The sequence below is a fragment of the Triticum aestivum genome, chromosome 4D (assembly GCF_018294505.1).
Source record: "Triticum aestivum cultivar Chinese Spring chromosome 4D, IWGSC CS RefSeq v2.1, whole genome shotgun sequence".
Classification (NCBI taxonomy): Eukaryota; Viridiplantae; Streptophyta; class Magnoliopsida; order Poales; family Poaceae; genus Triticum; species Triticum aestivum.
The window spans coordinates 382,466,961-382,476,454 of record NC_057805.1 but is presented as its reverse complement, the minus strand read 5'-3'; positions in this window follow the sequence as shown (position 1 = coordinate 382,476,454).

The following is a 9,494-nucleotide window of genomic DNA, read 5'->3' as shown; positions in this document are numbered from 1 at the left end:
CCACTCTAAAGTAGTACGCATCCTCGTCGTCCTACGAGGTTTGGTAGTGACTTGATCCGAAGTTTCATGATCACTATCATGAGCTTCCACTTCAATTGGTGTAGGTGCCACAGGAACAAATTCCTGAGCTCTGCTACACACTAGTTGAAGTGACGGTTCAATAACCTTATCAAGTTTCCACCATCCTCCCACTCAATTCTTTCAAGAGAAACTTTTCCTCGAGAAAGTAACCGTTTCTGGAAGCAATTACTTTTGCTTCCAGATCTGAAATAGGAGGTATACCCAACTGTTTTGGGTATTCTATGAAGATGCATTTATCCGCCTTGGGTTCGAGCTTATCAGCCTGAAACTTTTTCACATAAGCATCGCAGCCCCAAACTTTTAAGAAACGACAACTTAGGTTTCTCTAAATGGTGTCGTCTCAACGGAATTGCGTGGTGCCCTATTTAAAGTGAATGCGGTTGTCTCTAATGCCTAACCCATGAACGATAGTGGTAATTCGATAAGAGACATCATGGTATGCACCATATCCAATAGGGTGCAGTTATGATGTTCGGACACACCATCACACTGCGGTGTTCCAGGCGGTATTAATTGTGAAACACTTTCCACAATGTCTTAATTGTGTGCCAAACTCGTAACTCAGATACTCATCTCTATGATCATATCACAGACATTTTATCCTCTTGTCACGACGATCTTCAACTTCACTCTGAAATTACTTGAACCTTTCCATAATTCAGACTTGTGTTTCATCAAGTAAATACACTCAGCATCTACTCAAATCATCTGTGAAGTAAGAACATAACGATATCCACTACATGCCTTAGCACTCATTGGACTGCATACATCAAAATGTATTACTTCCAACAAGTTGCTCTCTTGTTCCATCTTACTGAAAACGAGGCCTTTCAGTCATCTTGCCCATGTGGTATGATTTGCATGTCTCAAGTGATTCAAAATCAAGTGAGTCCAAACGATCCATCTGCATGGAGTTTCTTCATGCATATATACCAATAGACATGGTTCGCATGTCTCAATCTTTTCAAAAACGAGTGAGTCCAAAGATCCATCTACATGGAGCTTCTTCATGCGTTCCATACCAATATGACTCAAATGGCAGTGCCACAAGTATGTGGTACTATCATTACTATTTTATATCTTTTGGCACGAACATGTGTATCACTGCGATCGAGATTCATTTTAGGTGCAGGACCATTGAAGGTATTATTTAAATAAACAGAGTAACCATTATTCTCCTTAAATGAATAACCGTATTGCGATAAACATAATCCAATCATGTTTATGCTCAACGCAAACACCAAATAACAATTATTTAGGTTTAACACCAATCTCGATGGTAGAGGGAGCATGCGGTGCTTGACCACATCAACCTTGGAAACACTTCCAACACATATCGTCATCTCACCTTTAGCTAGTCTCCGTTTATTCCGCAACTTTTATTTCGAGTTACTAACACTTAGTAACCGAAGCGGTATCTAATACCCTGGTGCTGCTAGGAGCACTAGTAAAGTACACATTCATATAATGTATATCCAATATACTTCTGTCGACCTTGCCTGCCTTCTCATCTACCAAGTATCTTGGGTAGTTCTGCTTCAGTGACCGTTCCCCTCATTACAGAAGCACTTAGTCTCAGGTTTGGGTTCAACCTTGGGATTCTTCACTAGAGCAGCAAGTGATTTGCTGTTTCATGAAGTATCCCTTTTGCACTTGCCCTTCTAGAAACTAGTGGTTTTACAAACCATCAACAATTGATGCTCCTTCTTGATTTCTACTTTCGCGGTGTCAAACATCGCGAGTTGCTCAAGGATCATCATGTCTATCCCTGATATGTTATAGTTCATCACGAAGCTCTAATAGCTTGGTGGCAGTGACTATGGAGAACCATCACTTTCTCATCTAGAAGATTAACTCCCACTCGATTCAAGTGATTGTAGTACTCAGACAATCTGAGCACATGCTCAACGATTGAGCTTTTCTCCCTTAGTTTGCAGGCTTAAGAAACTTGTCAGAGGTCTCATATCTCTTGACGTGGGCATTAGTCTGAAATCCCAATTTCAGTCTTCGGAACATCTCACATGTTCTGCGACGTTTCAAAAACGTCTTTGGTGCCACAATTCTAAACCGTTAGCATTACACACTGAACTATCACGTAGTCATCAAAACGTGTATGTCAGATGTTTCGCAACATCTACAGACGACGCTGAGGTTCAGCACACCGAGCGGTGCATTAAGGACATAAGCCTTCTGTGCAGCAATGAGGACAATCCTCAGTTTACGGATCCAGTCCGCATAATTGCTACTACCAACTTTCAACTAAATTTTCTCTAGGAACATATATTAAACAGTAGAACTAAAGCGCAAGCTATGACATAATTTGCAAAGACCTTTTGACTATGTTCATGATAATTGAGTTCATCTGATTAATGAACTCCCACTCAGATAGACATCCCTCTAGTCATCTAAGTGATACATGATCCGAGTCAAACTAGGCCGTGTCCGATCATCACGTGAGACGGACTAGTCATCATCGGTGAACATCTCCATGTTGATCGCATCTACTATACGACTCATGTTCGACCTTTCGATCTCTTGTGTTCCGAGGCCATGTCTGTACATGCTAGGCTCGTCAAGTCAACCTAAGTGTTTTGCTTGTGTTCCAAGGCCATATCTGTACATGCTAGGCTCGTCAACACCCGTTGTATTCAAACGTTAGAATCTATCACACCCGATCATCACGTGGTGCTTCGAAACAACGAACCTTCGCAACGGTGCACAGTTAGGGGGAACACGTCTCTTGAAATTTTAGTGAGTGGTCATCTTATTCATGCTACCGTCGTTCTAAGCAAATAAGATGTAAACATGACAAACATCACATGCAAATCATAAAGTGACATGATATGGCCAATATCATCTTGCACCTTTTGATCTCCATCTTAGAGGCGCGGCATGATCACCTTTGTCACCGGCATGACACCATGATCTCCATCATCATGATCTTGAAGTTGTCTCGCTAACTATTACTTCTACTACTATGGCTAACGGTTAGCAATAAAGTAAAGTAATTACATGGCGTTTTCATTGACACGCAGGTCATACAATAAATTAAGACAACTCCTATGTCTCCTGCCGGTTGTCATACTCATCGACATGCAAGTCGTGATTCCTATTACAAGAATATGATCAATCTCATACATCACATATATCATTCATCACATCTTCTGGCCATATCACATCACAAGGCACATGCTGCAAAAACAAGTTAGACGTCCTCTAATTGTTGTTGCAAGTTTTTTTTTACGTGGCTTGTATAGGTTTCTAGCAAGAACGTTTCTTACCTACGTAAGACCACAATGTGATATGCCAATTTCTATTTACCCTTCATAAGGACCCTTTTCATCGAATCCGTTCCGACTAAAGTGGGAGAGACAGACACCCGCTAGCCACCTTATGCAACTAGTGCATGTCAGTCGGTGGAACCTGTCTCACGTAAGCGCACGTGTAAGGTCGGTCCGGGCCGCTTCATCCCACAATACCGCCGAAACAAGATAAGACTAGTAGTGGCAAGAAGAATTGGCAACATCTACGCCCACAACTGCTTTGTGTTCTACTCGTCCATAGAAACTATGCATAGACCTAGCTCATGATGCCACTGTTGGGGAACGTAGCAGAAATTCAAAATTTTCTACGCATCACCAAGATCAATCTATGGAGTAATCTAGCAACGAGGGGAAGGGGAGTGCATCTACATACCATTGTAGATCACGATGCGGAAGCGTTGCAAGAACGCGGATGAAGGAGTCGTACTCGTAGCGATTCAGATCGCGGTTGATTTCGATCTAAGCGCCGAACCACGGCGCCTCCGCATTCAACACACGTGCAGCCCGGTGACGTCTCCCACGCCTTGATCCAGCAAGGAGAGAGGGAGAGGTTGGGGAAGACTCCGTCCAGCAGCAGCACGACGGCATGGTGGTGGTGGAGGAGCGTGGCAACCCTGCAGGGCTTCGCCAAGCACCGCGGTAGAGGAGGAGGGAGAGGGGTAGGGTTGCGCCAAGAGAGAGATGTTCTCGTGTGTATGGCAGCCCCAAAAACTCAAGTATATATAGGGGAGGGGGAGGGGCTGCGCCCCCATCTAGGGTTCCCCCCCAAGGGGTGCGGCCAGCCCTAGATGGGTCTTGGGGGGCGGCCAAGGGGGGGAGAGAGGGGGGCGCCCCACTAGATGGGCCTTAGGCCCATCTGAGTCTAGGGTTTCCCCCTTTCCTGCGCCCTGGGCCCCTTGTGGGAGGCGCACCAGACCACCTAGGGGCTGGTCCCTTCCCACACTTGGCCCATGCAGCCCCCTGGGGCCGGTGGCCCCACCTGGTGGACCCCCGGGACCCTCCCGGTGGTCCCGGTACGTTACCGATAGCACCCGAAACTTTTCCGGTGACCAAAACAGGACTTCCCATATATAAATCTTTACCTCCGGACCATTCCGGAACTCCTCGTGTCGTCCGGGATCTCATCCGGGACTCCGAACAACATTCGGTAACCACGTATATCTATTCCCTATAACCCTAGCGTCATCGAACCTTAAGTGTGTAGACCCTACGGGTTCGGGAACCATGCAGACATGACCGAGACGTTCTCCGGTCAATAACCAACAGCGGGATCTGGATACCCATGTTGGCTCCCACATGTTCCACGATGATCTCATCGGATGAACCACGATGTCGGGGATTCAATCAATCCCGTATACAATTCCCTTTGTCTATCGGTATGTTACTTGCCCGAGATTCGATCGTCGGTATCCCGATACCTTGTTCAATCTCGTTACCGGCAAGTCTCTTTACTCGTTCCGTAACTCACATCATCCCGTGATCAACTCCTTTGTCACATTGTGCACATTATGATGATGTGCTACCGAGTGGGCCCAGAGATACCTCTCCGTTTACACGGAGTGACAAATCCCAGTCTCAATTCGTGCCAACCCAACAGACACTTTCGGAGATACATGTAGTGCTCCTTTATAGCCACCCAGTTACGTTGTGACGTTTGGTACACCCAAAGCATTCCTACGGTATCTGGGAGTTGCACAATCTCATGGTCTAAGGAACTGATACTTGACATTTAGAAAAGCTCTTAGCAAACGAACTACACGATCTTGTGCTAGGCTTAGGATTGGGTCTTGTTCATCACATCATTCTCCTAATGATGTGATCCCGTTATCAACGACATCCAATGTCCATGGTCAGGAAACCGTAACCATCTATTGATCAACGAGCTAGTCAACTAGAGGCTTACTAGGGACATGGTGTTGTCTATGTATCCACACATGTATCTGAGTTTCCTATCAATACAATTTTAGCATGGATAATAAACGATTGTCATGAACAAGGAAATATAATAATAACCAATTTATTATTGCCTCTAGGGCATATTTCTAACACATTTCACCTTCACCCTCTTTCTCGTGCCTCTGCTTCCATGCACTTCTGCTTCCTTGCATCCTCGCTCCACCGCCACAGCGATGTTCATCGTCTTCGGGCCCGCCATTTCTTCCCTCGCGAGAAGATAGACGAGTCATTCGTGGTCGTCGACCAGGGTCGGCAGCGTTCAGGCGACTAGGAAAGCGTAGAAGAGGTGGAAGGCAGAAGGCTCCACCGCCACCGCCAAGGTCACCAGCGGGTGGGCCTGCTCCGTAGTTGCGGAGCGGGATGTCCAAAATCTGAAGGCGGAGGGGGCGTTCCCATCCGACCTCCAGTATCGCATCCCCCTTTCTACAGAGGGATTTGCGATGCCGCTGGATGGCGCACACGTCCTCCACCTTGACTTCTTTGGGCGAGGCCTCGGTTTCCCCCTGCACCCTTTAGTGTAGGGCCTCCACTTCTTTCCTGGCATCCAGCTTCACCAGCTCAACCCCACCAGCATTCTCCACATTGTGAACTTCATCACGTTCCACGAGTGCTTTCTTGGGACCGCCCCCGCTTCGACCTCTTCTAGCGCTTTTTCTGCGTCAAGGGCCAAATGAGCTGTAACACCCCGAATAAAGCTATAGTAATCATATGCTAATGATGCCATCTCACCACTATTACTGTTGCTAATCTCACTTTGATTCAAATCCAGTTCAAATTCAAATTTAAAATATAGCCAAACAATTAAAGTTTTCGAATGTCAAAACTGAAATGTTCTAAGTATGGCGAATAAATCCCTAGCTAATATTGGTGAAGAAACCACATTTTTATAAAGTGTTTAAGTGTCCTAAAATAATTAAAATACCAGCTAAAACAATTAATTAAATGTCGCTTTAATTTATTAAATATCAAACTACTTTATGTGGTTGCCCAAATTATTGTGCCGGTGGTATATTTTAGTCATACTAATTCACGTGCTAATTATATAATTTAAAAAATTAAAATAAATAGAAAATAAAATAGAAAACAAATAAACAGAAAATAAATAAAACAAAATGATAAACAAAATAGAAAAAAGGGAAAGGCCTCCCCCACCCCCTAGGCCTTGGCCCAACTTCCCCCAAGCCAGGCCAGCCCACCTCGCCCAGCCCGCGCCATGCGCCCCCTTCACCCCCTCGTCGTCCCCGCCCCCTGCCTCGCGCACACAAGCACCCACGCCCGCGCCGCGCACTGCCTGATCTCGCCTCCGGCCAGCGCTCGGCCACACCAGCGTGCTCGCCCCGCTGCTCCTGCTCGTCTCCTGCGCAGCCCCGACTGCGAGCTACGGCTGCTACTGCTCATCCCCCCGCTGCTGCCGCTCGCCGGCCATGTCTCGCCCGTGTCGTGCCGCTCTAGTCCACGCCCGCCTGGCTGAGCCCCGCCGCTCCCTCCCGGCGCTTGCTGCTGCGGCCGTTCCCGCCTCCTCTGCGACGCTCGTGCGCGAGCACGCCCAGCCCATGGCCCTATGCCACTGACCTCAGGGACCCACGCCTCTGTATTAAAAACAAAATGAATAATAATAATAAATAAATATAATAAATTAATGAAATAATTAATTAGCTTAGTTAATTACCTAATTAACTGATTACTTAGCTAATGGGTCTATGACAGGGGGAGCCCACCCTCTGTTGACCATTCAAAGTTTGACTGGTCAACTAGGACCCCCTGGACCCACATGGGGAGCTGGGTGCACGTAGCATGTTTAATCATTTATTTTCAAATTAAAATAATTTCATAAAATGATTAAAACTTTGAAAATTAATGTAAAATACTCGGATGAAATAATTTATATATGAAAGTTGCTCAGAAAAACATGCCCTCCGTTCATCTGTCACATGCCCGTAGCACAGCGAACATGGATCCGTCCCCTCTATTTAATTTGTCCGAAAACTCCCCAACACCGGGAAAACCTTCTCGGATGTTTCCCCCTTCACCTGTATCGCGTAGTACTTTGTTAGGTCACCCTAGCGCTACATATTGCCATGTCATGCATCGTGATGCATCTGTTTGCATTATATTTATTGTTTCTTCCCCCTCTTCTCTTCGTTAGACACCGAGACTAATGGCGCTGCTACCTAGTACGACTACGGTGTTGACGACCTGTCCTTCTCCGCAAAGCTTCTAGGCAAGCAAACCCCCTTGATCATTCCAATATCGCCTACTCTTTCCTTCTACTACTTGCATCAGAGTAGAGCTACTGTTACTGTTTCATCGGTTGATCCTATATTGCTGCATAACCAGTCCTTGCTACCACTATTGATTCCTTTACCTGCAATCCTAAATGCTTAGTATAGGATGCTAGTATTCCATCAGTGACCCTACATACTTGTCCGTATGCCTTGCTATACTATTGGGCCGTGATCACTTCAGGAGGTGATCATGGGTATATATATATATACTATACTAGTATACATGATACAATGTGGTGACTAAAGTCGGGTCGGCTTATAGAGTACCCGCGAGTGATTCATGGACTTGGGTCTACAGTTTCAAACAATAATAGGTGCATATAACTTGCAGGTAAGATCAACATCTCAAATATATAATCATGAAATGCGTAAGTGATCAGATCTGAAATCATGACACTCTGGCCCAGTGACAAGCATTAAGCATAGTAAAGTCATAGCAACATCAATCTCAGAACATAGTGGATGCTAGGGATCAAGCCTCACAAATTGACTCAATTACATAAGAAATCTCATCCATCTCCATCTACCTCTAGTATGCCTACAATGGAATTACTCACTCTCGGTGTTGAGCATCATGAGATTGTTGATGGAGAAGGGTTGGTGATGACAACGGCGATGAATTCCCCTTTCCAGAGCCTCGAACAGACTCCAGATCAGGCCTCCCAACAAAGAACATGAGGTGGTGGTGGCGGCTCTGTATCGTAAAACATGATAAAAATTTCTCCCTTAATTTTTTCCTCGGGAAGCCGGAATATATAGGATTGGAATTAGGTCAGATGGAGGCTCGTGGGGCCCACAAGCTCACAGGGTGCACCCTGGGGGTAGGTGCCCCCAGGCTTGTGGCCTGTTGGTCGCCCCCCTCCGGAAGTTCTTTTGCACCAACATTTTTTATTAATCTAGAAAAAATCTCTGTAAAGTTTCGTCCAATTTCGAGAACTTTTAGTTCGAGACAAAAAAACACCAAGATAGTTCTGCCGAAAACAACGATAGTCTCGGCTAGTTTCATTCAAATCATGTAAATTAGAGTTCAAAACAAGAGCAAAAGTTTTCAAAAAGTAGATACCTTGGAGACGTATCAGCGGGAGTGGCTCTGCATCCCAGATGTTGGATTCAATGATCCTCCTCGGGCCGACATTGTCACCCACTTCACGCCTATTCCCCAGACCATGCTCCACTCATGGAAGTCGAGGAGCAGCGCACTGCCAGAGTCCATTGTGGTCACTAGGCTGGCCGAGAAGGTCACCAAGCTGTCTAAGGAGGGGCCAACACTAATGGACATCATACTTGTGGCTCTTAGCAACAATATCCAGCCACTCAACGATTAGGTACATCCGATATAGGAGTACAGTGGCGTGCACGATGCTACTCGCGACATCTGACGTCATTACTACGAGGGTAAACCCTTGAGGGAGATGCTCTTGTTGATGTTCAAGGGCAAGGCCGGCAACTTCCCCAATGAGTATGTGATGAAACATTCTCCTCCATTGTGCCATATGCAAAGGGTAGGCACCTGTCCTTTATTCTTTGATAATTAGTCATGTCTTCATGTTTTTTGATAACTTCCTCGTCATCACAACAGTGGAGGGCATGGACGGCAGGCCTTAACTCTCCAATCCCTCAACTGAACGATCCTCAAACCAAGGGGTTGGCCTGGCTCCATGTTGAGGACGTCGTCAATACCACCAAGTGTGGCTGAGGTTCCGTCATCCCAGTCGACCTCGATGACACGTCGATGACAACCTCGATGACTATGACACCAATGAAGGTGTCAACGCATTCAGCAGCGAGACAGAGGATGCTGGACCGAGCAGCTATGAGCTACGATAGTGTGCCCTGGTATGGGCATATC